This window comes from Pongo abelii, chromosome 16, assembly GCF_028885655.2.
Source record: "Pongo abelii isolate AG06213 chromosome 16, NHGRI_mPonAbe1-v2.0_pri, whole genome shotgun sequence".
NCBI classification, from domain to species: Eukaryota; Metazoa; Chordata; class Mammalia; order Primates; family Hominidae; genus Pongo; species Pongo abelii.
Genome location: NC_072001.2, coordinates 72,742,380 through 72,767,195, shown reverse-complemented (window position 1 = coordinate 72,767,195; position 24,816 = coordinate 72,742,380). Strand labels below are relative to the sequence as shown.

Genomic DNA, 24,816 nt, shown 5'->3' with positions numbered 1-24,816 from the left:
TCGAGCCCCTTGAGGGTACTCACTTTAAGCCACCCCCATTGCCTGAGCTGTTTTCCTTTTTTTCAAATGAAGCTTGTTCTTTTCTGGGTCTCTCCAAGGTGGAGTGTGGGAGGGCAGTGTTTTCCGTAGCCTCTGGCTCGTGCCGCGCTCTCAGACTCTTCAGTTCTCCTCACCCACAAGAGCCCAATGAGGTAGGCCTTCTTATTCCATCTTGCAGATGAAGAAACGATTACTCAGGGTTGACAAAGCACCACCCAAGATCTCATGGGAGGAAGGAACAGAGATGAAAATAAAACGCAAGGCTGTGTAAGCCCAACAAATATGTCACATCCATGTCACCTCTGGGGTCTGATCCAGCCTCTCAACAACCACCGTCACCCCTCAACAGGCAGGTGACAGTAGCGAGACGGCCCAGCCCAGCACCAGGCTCCCCCGTTGCAGTGCCATTGCTATGCAGAGGACACAAACCCCAGACCTTGACTCCTCACAGACCCTGAACAGCCAGAATCTTCTGGCTTCACTGATACTTTCAGCTGCCTGAGCTTTGCCCCGGACAGTCACCACAGCAAACACAGGTAGGTCTCTGCAGCTGCAGCTGAATAAGCCAGCAAATATTTATCAAGCACTGTGCTAGGAAAGGTAGGAGATGGAGTGACTTTACTCAGTGGTCCAGTTTTAAAACACTTTTAGTAATAAACACCCTAAAAAAAAGAAGGGGGGAGAACATATTTTAAAACCCTATTGCTTTCTTTCCCATCCTGAAAGCCATGAGGTAGACCAAATAGTATTGCTTTACAAGCACAGACTTTGGAGCCAGAGACTTTTGGGTTTGAATTCTGGCACTGCTGCCACTAGCTACGTGACATTGTGCAAGCCACACTCCTCTCAAAGCCTTAGTTTCCCCTTTACACCATGAGAATGCTTACCCCTGCCCACCTCAGAGGGTTCTTTAAAAATGAAATGAGCTAATGTATAACAAAGAGCTTTGTTGACTGTGCAAATGTTAGGTTGTTCTTTCAATAAACATTTATTAAGCATTTACTCTGAGCCAAACCCTGAGTTACGCATTAGAGCTTCTGAAATGTAAATGACCCGGGTTCATTGGGATTCACCCTTTTTATTTTTTTTCGATGAAATTCACACAACATAAAATTAACCATTTTAAAGTGAACAATTCTTTGGCATTTAGTCCATTCACGATGTTGCACAACCAACACCTCTCACAAGTTCTAAAACATTTTTTTCCTCATCCCAAAAGAAAAGCCTGTACCCAATGAACATCAGCCTCTTTTGAAGGTACCTTTTTTCTCGCTCTGCTGTGTCCTTCTTGGGAGTTGAGTTCACGGGCTTGATAATATCCTAATGTCCCTCTCATCGCCTATGACTCCAAGCCAATTCCCACATCCAGCCTCAAGCTTCACAAGTCGAAACCCGGGTTTCTCTGCCAGCGCCGGGGGAAACAGAGGCCCTAGCCTGCCATTTTTAATTACATCAGGGCTGGATGAGCAGGTAATCGCTGTGCATTTCAGTAAATTACCTCTCATAAAGGGGCCATCATGTTTGCTCATGTGCCCTTCTTTCCTGGAACCAGCTCCCTGTTTGCCAACATTGTATCTTCCCAGCAGCCCGTGCGCCTGGTGATCGTCCTTTTAGTCAAGCTGGGGGACAGTCAGGTGCAGGAGGAGAAGGCAGTGTTTGGGCAAATATTGGACTTGGCCACACTTGCTGTTCGTATCAGGAACCCAATTGGTGTTATTGATTGACAGATTCGGGGACCAACTGTTTAGAAAGCTGAGCCCCCTCGGATTGGGCTAGGTGTTTCAACAAACAGCCCTAATGCTGGGCAAACAGGGCTGTTGGAAGAAGTGCCCAGCATGTTAGCAGAGCAAACCAAGCACTGAGCAAACAGCTTAAAAGAATGTGGCCACCTCCACGTAACCTCAACCGAGGTATTGATCCCACCGGAGGAAAGAGAGGGGCCGAGTGGGGAACAGAGAGATACAAACCCCGGCAGAATGTAAATGTTATCTTTAAGCTGCGGCTGTCAGGGCCCTAATGGGCATCTGTTTGGAATTTGTCTTCTTGCAAATCTTTAAATCCAGGTCAGGGCCAGGCACAGAATTTAATAACAACTTTTCAGAGAGATCGGGGCTTGGGACTGATTTCATTCCCCATAAGCCCAACTGGGACTCTTCTGTTCTTCTTAAAGGCAGCTGCCTTGCATGGAAACTTGCTGGGTGCAAGTCCCAAGCTAGAAAGAGATAAATCTTCTGAACACTGGTCATAAGGCTATAGGAGAGAAGAAGGAAATTCAGAAATAAAGGTGCTTTCTCTGACCCCTGAGCTGTCCATACATGAGAGCCGGTGGAGTGGAAAGAATCCTGGACTCAGAGCCAAGAAATCTGGGTCCTGCTGCAGCTGCTGGCTCTGACTGGCTGCCCCTTCTGTCTTCACCTCCCTGACCTTCAACCTCTGTATCTATGAACTGAGGGATGCAGTCCCTGCTGGGCATATGCAGGGTCAGGCCAGACAAGCCCATTCCAAGGAGGGAGCACAATCTGCAGACAGAAAACACTGTCCCAGTTTAAGGAATCGGGATATTGGCCGAGAGGCCCTGAGGGATGCCCCTCCTGAGCCTGAGACCTTCTGACATCACCAAGTCGCAATGGAATGGACGATGGCTGTGGTTATCTATTTTTCTAGGTAGGTGACTGTTGGAATTTGGGTGTCCTTTCCCAAAAGCTAGATGGGTGAAGAGAATACATGTTGTTTGCAAATTCCTTGAAAAGTCAAAAAACCATGATTGCTTACTTGCTGTTATTTTTGAGACAGGGTCTCACTCTGTTACCCAGTCTAATGGAATCTTGCTCTGTCACCCGGGCTGGAGTGCAGTGGCACGATCATAACTCACTGCAGCTTTAAGCTCCTGGGTTCAAGCAATCCTCCTGCCTCAGTCTCTCAAGTAGCTGGGACTACAGGTGTGCACTACCACACTCGACTATTTTTTTTTTTTTTGTAGAGACGGGGTCTCACCATGTTGTCCAGGCTGATCTCGAATTCCTGGCCTCAAGGGATCCTCCCACCTCGGCCTCCCATAAACGATGGGATTAGAGCATGAGACACCATGTCCAGTTGCTTGCCTTTTAATATTTTTGTAAAATAATAGGGTTAAAAAAATACTTGCCCTCTGTGTCCCAAATGAGGCCAGAGGACTGTGATTGGATATCACCCCGGTCCACAATTTCTTGCCAAGAAAAAAACCATAGCACTCCTATCTTCAACTAGAGGCCATAGCAGTGTGAGTAACCCCAGGATATTACTTGGCACTGCATCTTACAAGAGAACAGAGGGAACTTAAAACCTTTTGGCCATCTGTGCCTCTTGGTATCTGCTCTCATGATGATAAGAAGAATCAGAGAAGGCTGCGACTCGGAGGAGGCATCTATTTTCATAGATCTTTAAACAGGGGCTTAACAGGGAACAGCCGCAGCTTAAAGATTACATTTATGGAAGGATACAGGCAAAGTGGTCAGGAGCTCGGGCTTCAGAGCTGAGTGCCTGGGGTAGAATCCCAGCTCTGCCACTCGCGGTGCTGTGAGGCCTTAGGCAGGTTACCTAACCTCTCTGAACTTCAACAACACTTCTCCCCGTGAAATGGAAATAATACCCCTGGAGGGACTGCCCCTCAGTGCAGCACCTCACCCATGATAAGCCCTCAGTAAATAATAGGGACTTTTATGGTTATTTTTGTTATGTGGGCAGGACAGACCCTAGCGAGAATGAGCTGTCATTGCCAATATGTGACTGCAGAGGATGCCTTGCTCCCAGTGAGGAAACCCACCAGCCTTTCCTAGAAAACCTACCATCAGAGCCTTGGGTCAGCACCGAGATTTTACCGTGCAAGTGGAGACGCACACTTGGTTTCAAGTGTGTGACCTATGAGAGCCGCTCGGATGGGCTTCCTCGCCAGAGGGACCTCTCCAAGGCCTCCTCCTCCTGCATCGACCAGTAGCCCTGCCCGCAGCTCAAAGAGAAGGCTGTGGGGTTTGAAGACAAAGTTCTCCAGCATAGAGATGGGCCAGTCTACTACCATCTGCTTATAGATGGGGCAGTGAATGCCCAGTGTAAGGAAAGGACTTGCCCAAGGTCACAGAGGAGGTCAGCGGCTGCACAGGTTTTTTTGTGGCAATAAGAAAATGGGCTGATAAGGCTGGGTCTTTAAAGGCAAAACCACTGACAGGTTATCAGGGAGAAGTTTAAGCTTGCCTTAGAAGTGGAGCGGATGGGGGCCCAATTCACCTCCAGCAAATAGTTATGAATTAGGGTTTATCTACAGCAACTAAAAACAAATAAGTAAATTGTACCTGCGTTGGCATGCTTCCTCTCAATCTACTGATATACCTACCCTCACAGGAAATGTCTATCTCAACTAAGGTTGTTTCAGAACCTTTGCTTTGGGAACAAGGGCACACAAACACGGGGGTAATTTATGATGTGTTAAGTAGAGTTAACTATATTTCTCTAATCTGCATGGCCTAACAGCTGGTTAAGTAAGGAAAATGGGCCTGGAAGATGTGGTATTGATGATCCCCCATAAGGAGAAGTCTTAGCCAAGGTTGGGTGCATTTGGTCAGTGTTGAGCCACAGCCAACCTGCTTCAAGGCCCAGGGCACTCCCATCCCTGCCCCAACATGGTCCCACAGAGCTCAGGCACAGGCCACAAGGTTCCCAGCCCCCATCAGACCCCAGCTTTCCCCCGCTCCTGCTCTCCTCCTGGCTCAATGGGACAGTAGCATGCAGACTATGAACCAAGAAAAAGTTAAAAGCAGAAAGGAGAAAACTTGTTGAAACCACTGCTGTTTTTAAGGGTCAAGGAAGGATTCCTTGACCTGCCCTGGAGGCAAGAAAACACGTCACATGCACACCACACCCCTTTCTCCAATCGGCCTAGGGTTACAGACTCACTTCTGTTACGCAAAGACCTCCTTTCCAGAAGAGAATATGCTGGGCCACTCTGCAGATCTGGAGGAGTTTGGAGTAAGAGTGGGTGCCCCAGACACTGGACCAAGCATTCCACAGGTAGAAGGCTTGGAAGCTGGAAGCCCAGTGAGCATGCACCTGGTTAGGGGGATCGGGAAGCCTCAGCTCTGGAGTGGATTAAGATGCAGGTAGAAACTGCTCAGAGTGGGTCTCTAATCCCATCTAATCCACTCTGGGCTCAAGGATCCCAGAAATCCCTTACCAAGCACTTTCTTTGCCTCACCCTCAGTGACCACCTCCCTCCCTCTCCCTTGGAAGGCCCAAGTTATCAGGCAGTGAAAGAACTGGCCCCTGACTCTGCTGCTATAACATCTCCCATGCCACACTGCTGCTTCTGAACATGCAGGCGCTTGAAACAGGAAAAGCAGTACCCACTTTCTCACTCCACAGCTCCACTCACAATTACCAACTGTTTACAGGAAAGACAATGAAAGTGCGTCCCCTGAGAGAAGGGGTTAATTATTACAAGTCAGGAAAACAGAGAGTTATAGTATGCTGACCCCCTCTACCTGGATACACAGTAACTGGTGCTGTTTTTGAAAACACCCAGGTTAGAGCCAGGTTTACATTTGACAAGCATCAGCTAATTACAACAATAATATGAACTATATAACAGCATCAGCATGGCTGATGAATCATTGAAAAGGCTGAGTGACTCTTAGAATGCCCAATTAATGATTCACCCTGTAAAAATGCATCTCCACGCTGGTGCCCAGATCTGGCTCATTATGTTAAAATCTCTTACGCCACTGGGTCTTCCTTCAGACTCTAAATATCTTCAGAACTTTGAACTCTGAAATAAGTAAACACGAATACGCACTAACTAGGACTGGCTTCATGGGCACACAACCTATGCGGCTAGTTATTCAGGGCCTGAGCTCCAAAGGGCACCACCCCCCACTTGGTTGAATGCTCTCTTGAAATTCTGAATAATTCTAGAACAGGGAGCCCCAGCATTTCCATTTTGCACAGGGACCTGAAAATGATGTTTCCAGGCTTAGGCTAAACTCTTAAAGAAGAAAGCAACAGAAAGTGAGACACAGGAATCCACACATCAAGCCACTTTTGCCCTCATCTAAAGCAAAATGCCCCATTCTTTTAAAATTCTGAACAAGAGAAAGGTGTGGAATTTTTTTTTTTTCTGGAGGAAGTGTTTCACTACATTAGAAATCCCTTATGAGTAGGTCTGGCCCTGTCCTCTAAGCTAACCCCTCTCCTCCCTGACCACCCTCTGCAGAAAAACTCCTCTCTGACCTGCCGTGTCTGCAACCTGAGGTTGAGGCTGAGCGATAATTTCAGCTCTTTTCTGAGATAACAGAGAAGTCCGAGTCCTTGCTGTTTCCTTCTTCATAAAATGAAAGAGCATTGCAGGGACAGGGGAAGGCAGAAGGTACTAAGTCAACCTTTCCCAGCCCTTTCTGAGATGTTAAAAAATGTTCACCCAGAGAGGGTCTCTATAGCAAAAAGAAAAAGAAAAAGAAAAAAAAACCAAGTTTTGAAAACTCTCGGTCAAATAAAGTTAACTTTCTGAACTGGAGGACTTTCTCAGAACCTTTAAAGAGTTAACAGGAATTGTGTGACTCTCCAAGCCTGGGGTGACAGCACTTTCCAAGCTCATTCTACTATAATTGATGTAACAACCCATCCACCCTGGGAAGTATTTACCGTAAGGCTGAGGAATCTTGGACTTCAGAGCCTCTCATCTGCATTGGTCATTGCAGAGCTCTGGAAGTACCCATACTGAGTGTTCACCTGGTCATATGCTTGGCTAAAATTTGCAGAAGTAAGATATTGCTGTATCCATTTTCTTTTCTTTTTGAGAGGGAGTCTCGCTCTGTCACTCAGACTGGAGTGCAGTGGCACAATTTCAGCTCACTGCTACCTCCACCTCCCGGGTTCAAGTGCTGTATCCATTTTCTTAAAGAAAGGTCCTAAATTGTGTGAGCTTTGGGACCCACAAAACGTGCATCCTCCTCTGCATCCATTTTCACATCTGGAGGCACCACCCTTACATCATGCCTAACATCTTAACATGCACCCACCTCTCGCATTTCATCTAATTTATAAATAACTGTAGGAGTTGAGTTGGAGCTGGCATAATGTCATTTGCTTAGTAGACTCGTAATTAAACATTCTTTCATATTGGTTTTGCTCAGTTGCAAGGAATGTTAATTTTGGAGGCAACACTTTTTAAATTTCCATGTCACGATCATTTTCTTAGGTCCTGGGAAAGCATGTGGGCCCTGAGGACTAGGCCTACAGTGCAGGATGGATAAAATAGGGCTGCACTCAGCCAGCCTCTACAGTTCAAGAAATGCCATACTTATAGTGCAATACTGATTATTTTCATGGTCGTTTCCAATTCAGTGGAAATGTCGATTTAATATCTAATTCAGACTAAAGAGAGATTGGAGTGGTTGGGGGAATCGAGTTTGGATTGCAGAAATTGAGCTTTTATTATTTTCAAGAAACAGCAGGTTTCCTTGAACTAGGTTAACAAGGTGTTATCTAACAAGACCTTAGGGGGCTGATTTAACGGTTAGGACAAGATTGTTGTGTAATTAGCTTATCAACTCTGTATATGTAAATGAAGGCTTTTAAAGTCTTAGGAAAACTGGCTCTTGCTCTTAAGTAATTTAACTGTTTCCCCTTGATGCTCTTCATTCTCTCCAGCTTGGACACTTCTTTCCTTAATTAAGCATTTATGGAAGTCCATCTCGTGTGCAGCACTGTGCCTAGGGATTGAAATATGAGTAAGACCCAGTCCCTGCTCTCCACCAGCCCATGGTCTAATCAGAGGTCTGCGAACCTTTTCTGTAAAGGACCAGATGGTAAATACTTCAGTTTTGCAGACCATCCCTGTTGCAATAATAACCTGACTTGGCCCTTCAAGCACAAACGCCGCCACGGACAATGTATCAACAAATGAGTGTGGCCATGTTCCAATAAAACTTTATTTACAAAAGCTACTTGGGCCATGGTTTGCAGACCCTCTGGTCTAATGAGAGAGACAAAAATATAAATCATTTACTATGCAAAGATAGAAACTTAATTCTGTGCAATAATGGAAGCGCTAGCCAAGTGCTGTGGATTCACAGGGAAGAAAGAAGTAATTGATTTCCAGGAGAGGCCAGAAGCTTCCTGGAAGAAGTAGCGAAGCATATGGAGCCATTGCCTCTTGGTTTAGGCCTTTATGGTCCCCCAGTTGCTTTGTTCTTATATTTTTCCTCCCCATTGAGGCCAAGGGCTTCTGCGACCTGGCATCATTTTGTATCATTCCTGGGGCCTAGCTAAGCTGTGCGCACATGTCCTGCCTGCAAAATCACAGCTTCTGAGTCAGCATCCAGTCAAATAAGGTTGATGCTGTTACAGCAAAACTCTGATTGGGCTCTCACCCAGGCTTCAGATAAACACTTCTTGTTTGGAAAACCATGGTGCCTTTGAGGGGAATTAGACAATGTAATCTCCTCCTGCACGCAACCTCTGCTCTAACTCCTTTATTGTTCTTCCAGACACTTTCTCTTTGCATTTGCAATATCCAAATGCCATTTAGTTTATTGAGGCTTGTTTGCTCAGGGCTGGGCAAATAAAAGAACAAAGGAGGCTGTGAGCATCACCCCAGCCTTTGCTATCACAGGCTCTCAAGGTGAGCTTAGCAGCCTTCAGCACCAATCCCCTTAACAGGCTGTGGGCCAAGGTCGCTGGAGATGTGAGATGCAGGGCTATAAAGATGGGATAGGAGACAAGGCTCTTTCTAAAAGGACTCCCGATAGCATATCTCCAACTCCACCAGGAACTAGGAAAAGGATGACACCCTGGCAATAACAGCAGGTAAATGAATTACTCACCCAGTAAAACTGATGGAGCTGATAACAGCAAGACCCAGAGATTGTTGGGTCAGAGGTTGCATCAGGAGACAGCTTCGGAGATTTAGGCTGTCGATCACCTTCATCAGCCTCTCTCCAAGACCTCTCCAAGTCAGTATCCAACCTACCTAGGAGTACAGTGTGCTCACTGTGCCACCCAGGCAGGGGCCACCCCTAAGCCCCTTCTCCAGAAACACTCTGCAGCCCCCACTGCCCACTTGTTCCTGGTGTTCACCAGTAGGGGACAATGCTTGTGAATCCCCCAGTATTTGTATGACTCTTGGGGAAACTAGAGGAGGACGAATCAGAGAATGCTGGATCCAAAATATAATTTTTCTCAGGATATCAAATCCAGTTAGCACCAGCAAGCACCCTGCCCCTCTCCTTTGAACTCCCCAGGCTGCTTTCTGACCTGTAGGATGAACCTACCACTCTGCCTACCTGCTGCTCATAGCTCCTAGGAGTACAACTTCCAACCACGGTTTCTCACGTGAAAGCTCTCAGCTCAAGCACAGGAGGCAGAGTCCACTACACAGGGAGGCTAGGAGCCCGGGTCACTGACCTATATGAACTGCCACCAATAAAGAGCCTTTCTCTTAAAATGAGGAAGAGAAGGAAGAAGAAGAGGCAGGGTGAAGGCAGAATCGATTCATTTCCAGCCCCTGGGACTCTTTTGAGTCAATGGTCCCAGAACTGTAAAGTCTGTCTGTAAAGTCTGTATTTAAACAAGCAAAGAAACAAAACCTTCTATAGGTTTTGGGTGAAAAATCCCTCAGGTTTTTTCACCTTGGTGGGAAGGTCCAGGTGGTCAGATGACCTGGGGCATAGAATAAGAGGATAGAGGGGCCCTGTCTGGGGCTCTCCCTGGTGAAGTCAGTTCCTCATCACTGGCTTCTCATCAAGGATGGTGTAAAAGCCAACGGCAGCTCTACTTCATCTCCTCAAACAGACCCTTCCAAACCCAGGACTAAAGCTAGAGAAAGAAGGAGGGAAGGAAGGTGGCTTTGCTCCTGGCTCAGCTTCCATTGGCTGAGCTTCTACTGTGTGCCAGGTGTGCATTATCTCTTTTAGTCCTCTTGCACTCCTAAGTGATGTGTGATAATCTTGTTTTATAGATAAGGACACTGACAAGGCCTTCCCTAGGTCCTCCTGCAAGAAAGTGGCCAGGCTGGAAGTCAGCACAGGCCTGGCCTCAAACCCACGCTCTTGCCACCAACATACCTCCGCAGAAAGAGAAGGAAGGTGTGTTTAATGCAAGTGTTGAATGTGTGACAGGAAATGGATGAGCCTGTGGGGGCTAAATTGACTTGCTGGGGTTAGGAGAATGGCATCCTGACTTGTTCTGATCCCCACTCTGACTCCTTTCCGATCCCCACTTCCCCATGCATACTCTTGGTTGGGCCAGGGGATGCTAGCCTCAGCCCTTGGGATCCACTCCCACTTCATGAGAAACCAAAACCAAATGTGGGGTCCTGCCTTGGCAAAGGTGAGTGACAGGCAGAGCTGGGATGCTCTGTGCCCAGGGGACCTCAATGCCCTGCACCTCCTCTCTACCACCTGGGCCCTTTGGCTCATTTCTACCCCTGCACCCCTCAAAGTCACCTTCTTGGATTAAGTCACTGTGCCTGCTGGCCTCTCCAGTCTCCTCCTCTCTCCTGGGGCATCTGAGACTCTGGGTCCTAAGCTGGAGGCTTCTTGTAGTCCCACAAGGCTCACAGCCAGGCCAGCCCACAGTTCTGCCTCAGCTAGGGTGGGACGTGTGTGCTGTGGCTGGAGAAGACATCTGACTCTGCAAATGCTCCTCAATCCTATTGTTTGACTACCATGCCTCTTTTCCCAAAAGAACAGCAAGTGTGTCTCCAGCCCTCTTCCTGAGATAGAACAGAGGGGCGAGAGGGTTTATGGTTAGGCACTTGGAACCATAAACCTTTCCCCCTCAGGAAAGGTGGGGGAAATGGGAGGGAGCTCATTTGTGGATGGAGATCATAACTGGATGTGGTCGGAGGGACCCCAGGAACCCAGTCTGTTCGCATGGCTGCATGGCCATTCTCCTTCGTAGCCTCTCTGCATATTGTCCCTGATCTCTCTCCACCAGTGCTTCCCCACTTGCCTTCTCTTCTCAAGGCCTGAGAGCCACTTCCTGCTTCTTTATGATTTCTGTGGTCTCCCAGCTTTAGCCTGCAAAAGGCCAACTGCAGCCTTGCCTCTACACATAGATATCATTTCAAAATCTGTCTCTGATTCTACCTGCCTTATTCTCCCTGGGTTTCTTAATTCCAATTCCCAAGAGCCTGAATCTGCTTGGCCCATCTTCTCATACCAAGCCACACACTAAGTTACTGGTCACTCTGTAGATTGATGCTGATGGGTCAGGTTCCCTGCTCTGCTGGGGTCAGTTGGGTCTGAAGTAGACAGAGTCACAAGGCTGCAATGGCCCAATGGCTTTTTCTTGGCCATGGCACAAAATACAGCCAATTTACTGAGACAGTGTTACTGCAATAGAGAAAGAATTTAATAAACACAGGGCCAGCTAAACAGGAGACTGGAGTTTTATTACTTTGATCAGCCTCCCTGAAAATTCAGAAACTAGGGTTTTTTAAGGATAATCTTGGGGGCAGAGAGCCAGGAAGTATGGAACAATGATTGGTTGGGTCAGGATAAAATCAGTGGGGGTTGAAGCAAGTTCTTCCTGCTGCCTTCAGTTCTTGAGTTGGATCACAGAACTAGTTGAGCCAGTTTACCAACCTGGGTGGTGCCAGCTGGTTCATTAGAATGCAGGGTTTGAAAAATATCTAGAACACCAATCTCAGGTTTTACAGTAGTGATGTTATCCATAGGAGCAAGTGGGGAGGTTAGGAATCTTGTGGCCTCTGGCTGCATGACTTCTGAGCTGTAATTTCTAATCTTGCGGCTCATTTGTTAGTTTTACACAGGCGATCTGGTTCCCAGGCAAGGAAGAGGTTTATTTCAGGAAGAGGCTGTTATCATCTTTGTTTCAAAGTTAAAGTACAATCTAAATTCCTTCTATACTTTACCCAGCCTATGCCCAGGAATGAACGAGGGCAGCTTGGAGGTTAAAAGCAAGATGGTGTTGGTTAAGTCAGATTTCTTTCACTGTCATAATTTTCCCATGTCAGATTTTTCTCATTGTCGTAATGTTTGCAAAGACGGTTTCAAGGCTGACTGGGGACAGGGGCTGAGAGTTGGCCTTTCCCCTTACAAGGGTCTAACAGACTTTCTGAGTTGCTGCTCACTTGATGGAAAAACTTCACTCCATCCCCTCTTAGGTGTGGGGCCCTGGACAGGTCACTAAAGCTCCCTTAGCTGCAGTTTTCTCATCTGCAAATGAGGAACTGTCTATAAGCAGCTCTCCAGGTTTGAATCCAGAGATGTGAGATGCAAATAAGCAACCAGCACGGCACCTGACTGGAGAGGAGTCCCTCTCTCTCATCCAACTGCAGCCAGGGTGGGCTGCATTCTTCAGAGAAATCTCCCTGCCAACTGCCCTCCTACTTCCTCTCCACCTTCCTAGAGGTTACCCGCCCACCCTTTATGCTCTGACTCCAGGATACCTCTTCCAGGAAGCCCACCCCAGTCACCCTTGCTGTCCGCAACCCCCTCTCAGAACCCTATGCTACTTTCAGGCAGCATCACACAATGTCAAGTTTAATAATACCCCGTCCAATCCCACAGGCTCATTTCTCCACATGTGTTCATTATCTCTCCAGAGTGTGAGCTCCCTGGCTGGAAACCATGCCTTTGCTTTTAACCCCCTAAGGGCATCACACAAGGCTATACAAACAGCGAGTGCCCCAAAAATACTTGCTGATACACATTCCAAGGACATAAAAAGGGCCTAAGCCCAGCTTCCTTTTCTTTTAAAAGAAGGCAGGACAATGATAATAACCACTACCTGTAAGGCAGTGTATATTTGGTCAAGACTTGCTACACTCATTGTCTTGATTAATCAGCAACCCAAAGAGATGGGTGGAATTCATCCCACAATGCAAGTGCGAATACTGAGGACCAGTGAGAGTCCGTGATGTGCCTGAGAGTACAGCTAGTAAGTGGCAGAGTCGTGATTTGAACCCAAGTCTTGCAACACCAAACCCATTATTTTTTCTCTGTCATATGGGGCTGTGAGCTTTAAAAGCCAAGAGACAGGGTTCAAGGGGTGGCCAGTAGTTTTGCTATAGAGAAAACTGCAGCCATTGGGAAACAGGCAAATTGTTTACACCTAGATGCAGAGAACACAGAGAAGGCAAATTGCCACTGGCTTCAAAGACGCAATGGAACTTGGACACGTGGAAGGAAGGCACTGGAGGAAGCAGAAGGCATCCTTGGGTGCAAGTGTATGGCTAAGAGCTAGCTCAAGGGGAGTGCTGAGTAGAACGCAGAGCCCGAAGGGAGCAATATGGTGGCAAGCTACAAGGGAGCCCGGGACCCCAAGCTGGGGACGGTGACGTTAGTGTTCTCAGGAGGAGACAGACAGTGAGAGATGCTTGTGAGTGATCACTCCACAGGATGCAGTGAGGGGCTGGCTGGGTCTGGAGCAAGTAGGAATAAGCCAAGGTCATTCCAAGCCCACAGCCAGAGCTATTGCTAAAATGTAGTTCTCATTAACCAATATGGGGGTGGCAAAAATTGCCACTGACTTTGGGAAGGAAACAGGCAGTACCACACGATGTCAAATTTAATAAGTTCCTGTCGCCATGCCCTATCTCATTACTCTGCACATGTTCATTATCTCCCCAGATTGGTGTTAGCTGGCTTTTGGAAATGATGTTTTCTCTTTTATCCTCCACAGCTCCTTATGCAGGTCTAAGCACATAGAAGGAGCCCAGCGAATAGCAGTGGATATAAATTTCAAGAGCATAAAATGGTCCTAAACCCCAGGGTCAGTGGAGGAACGTTTCAGAGAGATTAGATACCAACTCAATCTTTTCCTAAAAGCACTTTGCAGTAGCAGCTAGTGGCATCCAACAACACCCAACAATGAAACTATGCCCCTCGAGGTAGAGAGTAACCCATCATTCGAGGTATCCAAGCAGAAACTAGACAACCATCAGAGGCTCTGTGGAAGGAATCCCTGCATTGGGAGGGAGACCAGACCGAACAGCTCCTACAGCCCCCTCCATCTCTCAGACGCTATGGTTCAAAAATGCAGTGGATTTGGTCTCCAGCTTCATTGGCATGCCCCATTCAGAAATAGCCAGACTGACTTAAAAAAAGAAATCTCAGTGCCTCTTTCTATTTCTTTCAAACCCTTTAAATGTCAAGTTCCAGACCACTGCTTTGCCTTGCTGGGTGGTTGGATACCAAGCCCATGAGCGCTGGATTTAGAATAGCACGCCTGGTGTGGCCGGAGGAGGAGTCTGACTTCATGCATTCCTAATGCACGTCTATTTTTACAGCCATGAGACACGTCGCCTTCCCTCGCTGTTCACATCAATATCACACAGGGACGCTGACACAGGGCCATCTGTCCCTGCAGACGCGTTCTTTTGGGAGGGGAGGCAGAGGGAACGGGAGGGGGATAGATATGCATTTTTGTTCTAAGTCTGAAAATTGATTTGGGATGTGATAGATCCCAGGCTTGAGCTGGCCAGAAACGCCTTTTGCCAAACCCTGTTGGGGATAGTGTCTTATTTTTTCATCTCCTTCTGAAGTTTAGCACTGTTGGCCATCCACCCAAGCAATCATTCACTCACTCACTCACATACGCACTTGCCTGTGGCGTGCCAGCTCTGGGCCACACTTCCTTTCACCATGCTTGACTTTTCCGGAGGCCATGCCCGCAATGCAACAGGGTGTAGAGGTAGGAAGGGGCATGAGCTGGAGGGTAAACAGGTGAGGCAAGTCTTTGCTGAGCACCTGTAGTACGTCCAGGGCTGTGCCCAACCTGCAAGTCCAACCAGGGGCTTTTCCTTAAAACAACTGTCCGTGTGTAAGACAAGAGATGAGTCCAGACTTGAGAGCCAGAGAAGGAAGGGCTTCTTGAGTGCTGGAACAAAAACAAAGTGGTCTCAAGAGAAATGAGAGCTCTGGGTTAGTGTGTCTGTGGACCCCAGAACCTGGCCCAAGCTGGCTCTTCTGGGAGAGCCCCACACTCTGGGAAAGGAGCCCTCAGAATGCATCTACACAAAAAAGCCCCACTAGGAGCTCAGCCCTTGGGTGCTTGTTATAGATTCAGGTTCCTAAAATCTTTGGGGCCCACCAAAGACTCCCTCCTCTGGTAATGCAACCACTTTTCCTTTGACACAGCTCCCCCATTCCTGGTGGTCCTGAGGGACCTGTCTTTCATGCAACCCCACCTTGCCTTGGTAAAGATCCAGTGCCAGGTCCAACCAATCAGAGTACTCTCTGAAGGAAACTACAATGATTAATTCAGGGAGGCATGGGTGATCCTGGTGAGGCAGTAAGAGGCTGCCCTGGGACTTTTCTGCCAGAGGTAACAGGGAAAATGACCTCAGTTGTTATTGCTGAATTGAGAGGATATGAGTCTGAAACCACCAGTCACCATCTTGCCTCCTCCATGGAAAAGACCTGTATGAAGGATAAAGCCAACTGGAGACCACAAAAGCCAAGAGGAGAAAGATAGAATCTGACGACTTCACTTGACCCCTGGTTCCACCATGTGGAAACGAGCCCCTGAATTAGCTACTGGTGAGAGCCAAAAAATCCTTTTCCCCCTCTCTTTCAAACAAATTTGCCTTGAACAGTTTACCCACCAATTGGCACTTAGAAATTCTTGGCCAGGTGGGGCATTAAGAGTGGGATCTTGGGCCGGGCGTGGTGGCTCACGCCTGTAATCCCAGCACTTTGGGAGGCTGAGGCAGGCGGATCACGAGGTCAGGAGATCAAGACCATCCTGGCTAACATGGTGAAACCCCGTCTCTACTAAAAATACAAAAAAATAAATAAATAAATTAGCCGGGTGTGGTGGTGGGCGCCTGTAGTCCCAGCTATTCGGGAGGCTGAGGCAGGAGAATGGCGTGAACCCGGGAGGTGGAGTTTGCAGTGAGCCGAGATGGCGCCACTGCACTCCAGCCTGGTTGACAGAGCAAGACTCCGTCTCAAAAAAAAAAAAAAAAAAAAAAGAGTGGGACTTCGGCATTACTTGTGTTCACCCTCTGAGGATCTCCAAATCCTGCACTGGAATGTGTACTGGTGCAGGGGACAGCCACAGGGTCCCTGGTCCACCCATTCCAGACCTGATCAGAGATGTCACCCTCCAGGGCCAGCAGCTGCAGGTGACGGGGCATCTTTGTGAGCACCCACCCTAGACTCCAGCTGTCCCTGACTTGGCAGGTCCCATTGGTGCTGCAGCTTCCAGACCAGTGAAGCATCCTCTGGCCTCAGGCAGCTGCCACTTTGTTTCAGCTCTGGGAACAGACTAAACTGACCCTGTGTGAAGCTGGGAAATGCCTGGACATTTGGGAGAAGGAGGTCTGAGAGAGAGACGAGGCTCCTAGGAAATCTGAGCATGTAGGGGCCTAAACCCTGTTCTTTTGACCATTGCTAGAAGAGGCATTATTTACACTCAGTCCACAAAGCTGGTTGTCCCAGGTCTGCTGAACCACAAGGAAGAAATCCAGTTTCCAGGGTAATAGGGGGACAGAGCTGACACCCAGTGAACCACTCTCCACCCTAATATAAGGCAAATCTAGGGGAGGAGGTTTGCTTGAAAGCCACCAGGACTCACACAGATGAAGACAAGACAAGATGGTCTTGCTCTGGAGAAGCCCATAGCCCCAGTTAGAAGACTCTTACCTGAAAAGAAAGCCAAACACAGTGTGGTCTGAAGCCCATCTTTTAAATAAATTTCTTTTATTGTGGCAAAATATACATAATATAAAATTTGCCACTTTAACCATTTTAAGTGTACAATTTGTTGGCAATAAGTACATTCACAATGTTGTGCAACCATCACCACTATCTATTTCCAGAATGTTTCCGTCATCCTGTGCTGAAACTCTGCACCTATGAAGTAATCATCCCCATTCCCTCCCAACCCACCAGCCACTAGTGGCCTGGTTCCACTTTTTGTCTCTATGAGTTTTTCATTCTGGGCACTTCATATAAGTGGAATCATTCAATATTTCTCCTTTTATGCCCAGCTTATGTCACTTAGCATAATGTTTTCAAGGTTCATCCATGCTGCAGCATGTCAGGATTACATTTATTTTATTTTTTATTTTTGTACGTATAGAGTAGGTATATATATTTATGGGGTACATGAGATATTTTGACACAGGCATACAATGGATAATAATCACATCGGCCAGGCACAGTGGCTCACACCTGTAATCCCAGCACTTTGGGAGGCCGAGGTGGGTGGATCACGAGGTCAGGAGTTCGAGACCAGCCTGGCCAATATGGCGAAACCCCGTCTCTACTAAAAATACAAAAATTAGCTGGGCGTAGTGGTGCATGCCTGTAGTCCCAGCTACTTGGGAGGCTGAGGCAGAAGAATCGCTTGAACCTAGGAGGCAGAGGTTGCAGTGAGCCGAGATCGTGCCACTGCACTCCAGCCTGGGCAACAGAGCGAGACTCCATCTCAAAAAAAAAGAGAAGACTATAGATAATATAGATAATAATCACATCAGGGTAAATGGGGTATCCATTACCTCAAGCATTTCTCCTTTCTTTGTGTTACAAACAATCCAATTATATTCTTTTTGTTATTTTTTCTTTTTTCTTTTTTGATATTTTCTTTTCTCAGTATTTGAAAGGAATCCTTTATTTTTAAATGTTCAATTAATTATAGTTAACTGTAGTCACCCTGTTGTGCTATCAAACACTACTTATCTCATCCTTTTTGTGACTGAATAATATTCCCTTGTATGGATAGACCATATTTTGTTTACCCACCCATCCACTGATGGACACTCGGGCTGTTTCCACCTTTGGCTATTGTGAATGAAGTTGCTATGCACATTAATGTAAAGTATTTGTTTGAGCGGTCACAGGATGATTCTATGTTCAATGAGGAAGTGCTGAGGAACATGTGAGGCACATGGAGGGAAGGATGGGTGGAGGGCACAGGAGCATGGGAGAAAGAACAGAAACTTGAGGTTCAGAGGGACCAGTCAGAGTCCCCACCTGGTCCCTTACTGTGGCTTTGGATCTGCGACTTGACCTTCTGTGTCTGTCTGTTCATGAACAGAGTGGAGATAATCCCTCCATCTCCTAGGGGTGAGGTGAGGATGACACCTGTGACAAGGTGGAGGAAGGTCAATGCGTTCACAGCTGGCACAGAACCCCTCTTAGGGGAAGATCTGCCTTGGTTTGAGGTGATGTCTGAGCAAATGCTTCTAATAGAAGCAGGCATGTCACATATAGTTGTGTGGGTTACTTTCTGGACTGGACAAGGACACCAGTTCAAGAGGGAAACTAGGGGCTGAAACCTAGCCTGCTCTACACTCACCCAGCCATGTGAACTGGCACAGGGCTGAGCCATCCCTCGCCAACTCCCACACAGCAGTGAATGTCGAGTTTCTGAGTCAAATCTGACCCCATGGCTCCCCAGTATTCTATGGCTCCCCATTGCCCTAGGATAAAGTTCGAACTTTTCTGTGTGCCTTACAAGGCCTGCAGATCCAAACCCTCCCTGCCTCTATAGCTCCCACTCAAGCCACCTACTCCTTGCACCCACTTCTCCCACTCTCCTGAATTTCTTGAAATCCTCTTTCTCGCTTCACTTTTCAGAAGTGGAAACTGAAGTTCTACCAAGGTAAATGCCTTGCTCAAGGTCACACTGCTGGCAAAAAGCACAGCCAGGTTAGAACCCAGATTCAGTAAACCCAAAGTCCACACTCTTTTGGCTACGGGGTTAGAGTGCACAGAGCACTGCGGGTCAGGAGCCCAGGGGTGTCATACCAGCTCTGCACTTGCTAGCGGGCTGACCTTGGGCAAGTCACTTCCGTAAGATTCTTGGTCCTGCCACATACTAGCTTTGTTATCACAAAGCAGTATACAGTCCGAGGAGCATTAGGGGGTGTTGCAATGGGAGGATATTACTGCTATTATATGGGAGTTGGCTATTCTTGTCTCTTCTGCCTTCAGTGGGAACTCTGTTGTGCCTTGTGAATAAAACCTGTAGAGGAAGCACAACTTGAAATGGAAAAATCTCTGGCCAAACCAGCTCAGTTTCCAATGGCCTGGGACATTAAATTAGCCAGGTACCTGGAGATTGCTAAAGCACTCTGAACAGACATCCAACTTCCGCACTTCATTTCCTTAACAAAGATTGGAACGAACAGAGAAATGACACTGCAGGAATCTATTTTACAGACAAAGATTGGAAAAATAGAGAAAATGAATTTCCATCACTTCTATCTGCAGATTGAAGCTCTTCAATTGCCTGGCCAAATGTCACTGCACTTATGTCAGCCTATCATGCTACCAGGTCCAGAGGACAGGAATCAGCTCACACCAAGGGGACCCAGCCTCTTGCTGGCCCCAGCAAGGACTAGGGTGCTTTGACTCACAATGGACAGCTCCCTGGGATTTGGGGTGTGGGACAATCCTTTGGGAATTCTCTGGAAATGCTGTCTACTGGCCCAGACAATCTTTTCCCAAAAGCATTTAATGGAGTCTGACACCCTTCTACGGCTTTATGCAGAGGTGAACCCATCACCTCCTTCCCACCACCCAGATGCAGAAGTGGCCAAATAAATAAGCAACTTTGCTACAGATTTCCATATTGATTCTCCAAACCACACACATGATCAAAACTTGTACAGGCACACCCTACGGCCCAGCAACTTCCCTCCCCCGTAATATTAGTTATCTCTTACTGCATAACAAACTGTCTCAAAATTTGGTGGGTTAAAACAACAAACATCTATTATCTCCATTTCCATGGGTCAGGAATTTCGGGGCAGTTTTGCTGTTTGCTTCTGGCTCTCAGCTGGGCGCGGTGGCTCATGCCTGTAATCCCAGCACTTTGGGAGGCTGAGGCAGGCGGATCACAAGGTCAACAGATCGAGACCATCCTGGCCAACATGGTGAAACCCCGTCTCTACTAAAAATACAGAAAAATTAGCTGGGCGTGGTGGTCCCAGCTACTCGGGAGGCTGAGGCAGGAGAATGGCTTGAACCCAGGAGGCGGAGGTTGCAGTGTGCTGAGATCGCACCACTACACTCCAGCCTGGCAACAGAGCGAGATTCCATCTTAAATAAATAAATAAATGAATAAATATAAAAAACATGGTGCTGTGCGAAAAAGATAAAATACAGAATGAGCTCTATATCACCAGTCCATTGATATCAATTAAAGATACACATAGGTAAAACAACAAAACACATTTTGTAGGAACACTTACAAACAAAATACATGTTAGAACAGTCATCTATGGGGGTGGAGTAGGAATGGGAGACGGCAATGGGGAATAAAGGAATAAGTAAACAAACATATAGGGCCTTATAGGAACCAGTAATTATGGGGTGTCAGGACCTGAGAAATAACTCAACACTCTGCACCTGAGACCCAAAAGAACGCTTGCACAAGGAAACAGACCACTTCCCTACACCTGAATCAGCTGGGGTAATGCCACCTACTACACAGCTCTCTTCAGGATGGTTGATTTGTTGTTGTTGATGATGATGTTGTTTGTTTGGTTGGTTGGTTGGTTGGCTGGTTTTGTTCTGCATCCAAACCCCCATCTCCAACCCACTCTCGAGAATTCCAGACTGCATTCGCACCTGGGTATTGCACAAACTGAATTCCTTACCTTCCTTCTAAATCAGCTCTTCTTCCGTAGGCTCTCTGAGGGAATGGCTCCACCATCCACCCAGCCATCCCATCAGAAACTGCATTATCATCCATCCTTCCACCCTCTCGCTCTGCCCAGATCTGATAAGACACCCTGTAGATGCCAGTTCAAGCTCTTATCATCCCCTCTTTCTAGATAGGGCCTTCTTGTCTGCAGGTGGGAGTACAAAAGGTACTTGCCTTCATATCATAAGACACTAAGGTGCGAGGAACAAACAAACAAATAGCTCACACTTGTTCAAGCAAAAACTAGCACACATGTCGCCAGGCCCTGCTTTCCATCTCCAGGCCCAGCTCTACTGTCTGCCCTGGGTAGGCGTCCGCTACCCACAGCTCGCAGACAGGTTCTCCTTGGGAGGGCATAAGCTGGAGTCAGAAACTCCTGGTCCTACATCTTCTCAGCTTCACGTCCTTCAGGGGAAAGTAGGACCTTCTTCCCAAGCATCACTGGCTCTCTTTGGGTCATGTGGCCATCCCTGAATCAACCACAATGGCTGAGGAAATGCTCTGATGGGCCAGGCCTGAGTTCATGTCACATCTCTGCACTGCGGTAGAGTCACCTCTCAGATGCACAAGGAATGGCAGTGGGGCAGGATGGAGTCCCCTCTATGGGGATCAGGACACAGTGACCAGATGAAGGGCCAATGGCACGTGGGCAGCTCCATGGTCAACGGCTACCACTATCTCACAGGGTGTCATGAGGATGCATTGAGATTACATGCTAGGCATATAAAATATTCTCAATAAAAGTCACTATTTACTATCACATTTAGGATTAAAAAAGAAAAGAAAAAAAGGCACTATTACCAGCACTTGCATCAACATCAGCGTCATTAACCTGCAGGTAAGTATTTTAGCATATTGATATTTTTTAAAATTAGAGGCCAGGCATGGTGGCTCACACCTGTAATCCCAGCACTTGGAGAGGTCGAGGCAGGTGGATCACCTGAGGTCAGAAATTCAAGACCAGCCTGGCCAACACGGTGAAACTCTGTCTCTACTAAAAATACAAAAATTAGCCGGGCATGGTGGTGCATGCCTGTAATCCCAGTTACTTGGAAGGCTGAGGTAGCAGAATTGCTTGAACCCGGGGAGGCGGTGGCTGCAGTGAGCCAAGATCGTGCCATTGCACTCCAGCCTGGATGACAGAGCGAGACTCTGTCTCTAAATACATACATAGAAACTAGAAATCCAAAAATTAGCAACACAAGCAAACACAAGCCCTTATAATCCTTAAGCAGTTTTAGCAATAGTAGATAATGGCCAGTGAGTGCCACTCATGATTTTATTCTGCTTCCATAAATTAAAAAGCTTTTACATGTCACAATTTTCTAATGAGTACATACATTATTTGTTGACAGACAGCATCTCAGTTTTAAATTTAAAACACTCTATTAGAGTTAATCAAAATCTTTAGGAGAAAAGACATATTCCAGTTTATCAGAACTCCTGCAGTCTTTCTGGTGGGTTCCACACACACAACTTGGGCCCAGGTTTTTACCCAGGGTCCTTGGCTCAGTCTTCAAGTCTTTTCTACCTCAAAGTGTTCTCACCTCCACTAAAACGCGAACTCCCAGAGGGCTGAGAGCCTGTCCACACTTCCCCGAGTCCCACAAAGCTGCCTGTAAGGGTGAAGTCTTCTGAGTTGGTTGTGTGGCTGTCTAGGGGTCTGGCTAGCCACTGTCTGGCCGTCCATCTGACTGACAGCACGGCCTGGATCCCAGTCATTGGCAGAATTCCCATCCATCTACACAGCCCACATCCTCCCAGCTCCGCTGCCAGCCAGGGCTTAGGTCCCATCCATTAGAGGCTCCATTTGTGCCATTAACGGGAGCCCCGGCAACAGCTGCCGGCAGCAGGTGCAAGGCCAAACAGAGCCCGGCTCTGGAGAGAAATCTTTTGCTTGTTGGAACCAGCTGTAGGGACCATGAAGCGAAGTGGGAGGGGGCAGTTCTTTCTGAAAGCCAGCACAGAACAGGGAAAGTTTGGTCCTGGCCATTTTCATCTTTGAGTCCGTCAGTCTGACGGGCCAGCTGGTTGTCCACCCAGCCACACCAGTGCTGAATGCCCCTCCTCACAGGGACTAGACGGCCCACCTGCTCCTCACACTTCCAAGGAGCCCCTGCCCCATCTCCAAGTCCAAACTTGCCTCCTTCCCAGGGAGGGGAGGGGATAAATGAGGAGAAGAAAACGGACCACCAAGTAGAGCCTCCATCTGTGGAATAAATGCAGATTCTCAGACCCTACTCCAGACCACTGAATCAGAATCTGCAGTTTAACAGTCTCCAGGTGCACATTGAAGTCTGAGAAGCCCTGGTTTAGAGCATTCAGTTCATCATGCAACCATCTTTCCTGAGCCTTCACCACATGCCTGGCAGTGTTGTAGGCACCGGAATCCTTCAGTGACAAAGGGGAGAAAATATTCCACTTCTTGTGGAGCTTACTGTCTGGTGGACAGAAACAGACAATAAATAAGATAAATGCATAAAATAGATAGTATGCTAGTGGGTGATAACTGCTAAGGAGAACAATTAAGCAGGGCAGAGGAGTAGACAACATCAGGGTGGGCAAGAGGCAGCGGTGAATAGAAGTCCCCCCGAGAGGCAGGAAAGGACCTGAAGGAAGTGAGGCTGAGCGGAGGCACAGAGCAGGGAACAGCAAGTGTGCCTGGGACTGAGGGGATTCCCGGGATATGGGACTTTCGGTTTTAAAACCAAGACACTCCCCAGGCAAACAGGGATAGCTGGTCACCCTACCACGAGGGTGAGGGTGGTAGATAAGGTCAGAAGAAGGGGACAGTGAACATCCTGCAGGGTCTCACCACTCACAGCGTGCCCCCACCCCCCGCAACCCCACAGCACCCGGAGGCTTGTTAGAAATGCACATTCTCAGGCCCACCCCAGGGCTTCTGAATGGGAATCTGCATTTTTCAAGGTCTCCAGGAGATCTGGCTGTTCATTAGCTCCTTGTAGACCTTGGCGAGAACTTTGGCATTTACTCTGAGTGAGACGAAGGCCGTCGCAGAGGATGCACTCTCATGTTTAACAGGCTGCTGGTTGGAAATAGACTGCAGGGAGGGAAGCACTAAGGAGAGGCCAGCAGTTGTCCAGGTCAGCAGTAACAGCAGCTGCTTGCCCAGGCCGGTCACCATAGAGCTGGTGGAAGGGGTCGAGTTCTAGATAGATTTTTGAAGGGGAGACATCGCTGAGGGCTTAAGTAAGCAAAATACTGTCTACAAAAGCTTTCTCCTAACCTCACCTCCCTTGGGTTAATCACATGCATTAATCCCCTTCCTTCCAACAACACTTTTGGGGGACCTGATTATAGAAGTCCCTACACTAGAGGAATGAGATCGGCTCACGGGAGGCAGCACCGAGCCAGCCACTGCAGGACTATATGATGCTCTGTGATGAAGGGAACCCAAGCGGCTCTGAGAGGAAGAGTCTGAGGCAGGAGTTGGAATCCAGGGAGAGGTTCCCCTGAAACACTTGTCCTCACATCAAAGCTAAATCTCAAGGAGCCCTAAATCCAAGGAGCTCCTATAAGTACCAGAGGGCATGAGGGAGGGCAGCAGTCCCAAATGCAGGACCATGCGGGCCACTCTGGACATGGGTACGGTCACCTGCTGAGACCCGCCCCTCAAGGCTTCTCATTGCCCATAGGAACAAGTCCAATCTCATAGCCTAAAGTCCAATTTCTCCTTCATTTAAGCCCAAACGTTATTTTTCAGTTTTATTTCCCAGCCCTCTTCTTTGTGACACCACCTGGGCCATGCTCACTCAGGCAAGCGGGCTCCTGCTCTGGACCCAGTCTATAAACAGCCCCATTCTGACCCTCCCTCTAGCCGTGCCCCTCACCTTGCAACAAGCATCTGTAGGGCTAAGCCCAAAGTCTACTGACCCCCTCACCCGAAGACCATGCTCCAGTATCTGGGATTCACTGCTCAGCTGGACCCAGCCCTCATCAATCTCCTCCCGGCTGGCCCTGCTGAGGGTGAACAGAGGGTTCGTATGCACATCCTGGCCAGCTGTTTACTGGAACTGTGTTCAGTGCTTAGATGTGTGGGCTGAGGTGTCCACACGGTGTGGATGCAGTCAGGGGTGGGAAGAGAAGGGATGCGCTACAGCCTCT

At 47.8% G+C, this 24,816-nt stretch overlaps 1 long non-coding RNA gene across 2 annotated transcripts in view; it reads right to left on the bottom strand.

The window, feature by feature from the left end:
- The window catches only part of LOC100937224 (uncharacterized), a 44,243-nt gene that overhangs the window by 6,787 nt on the left and 12,640 nt on the right, over positions 1–24,816 (bottom strand). The window contains exon 2 of one of the 2 annotated variants that reach the window (XR_008513668.2): positions 24–261. This is a non-coding gene — a long non-coding RNA (uncharacterized LOC100937224). Of the gene's footprint in view, positions 1–23; positions 15,958–24,816 lie in introns of those variants that run through there. The other variant, XR_010137182.1, reaches the window with a different exon arrangement.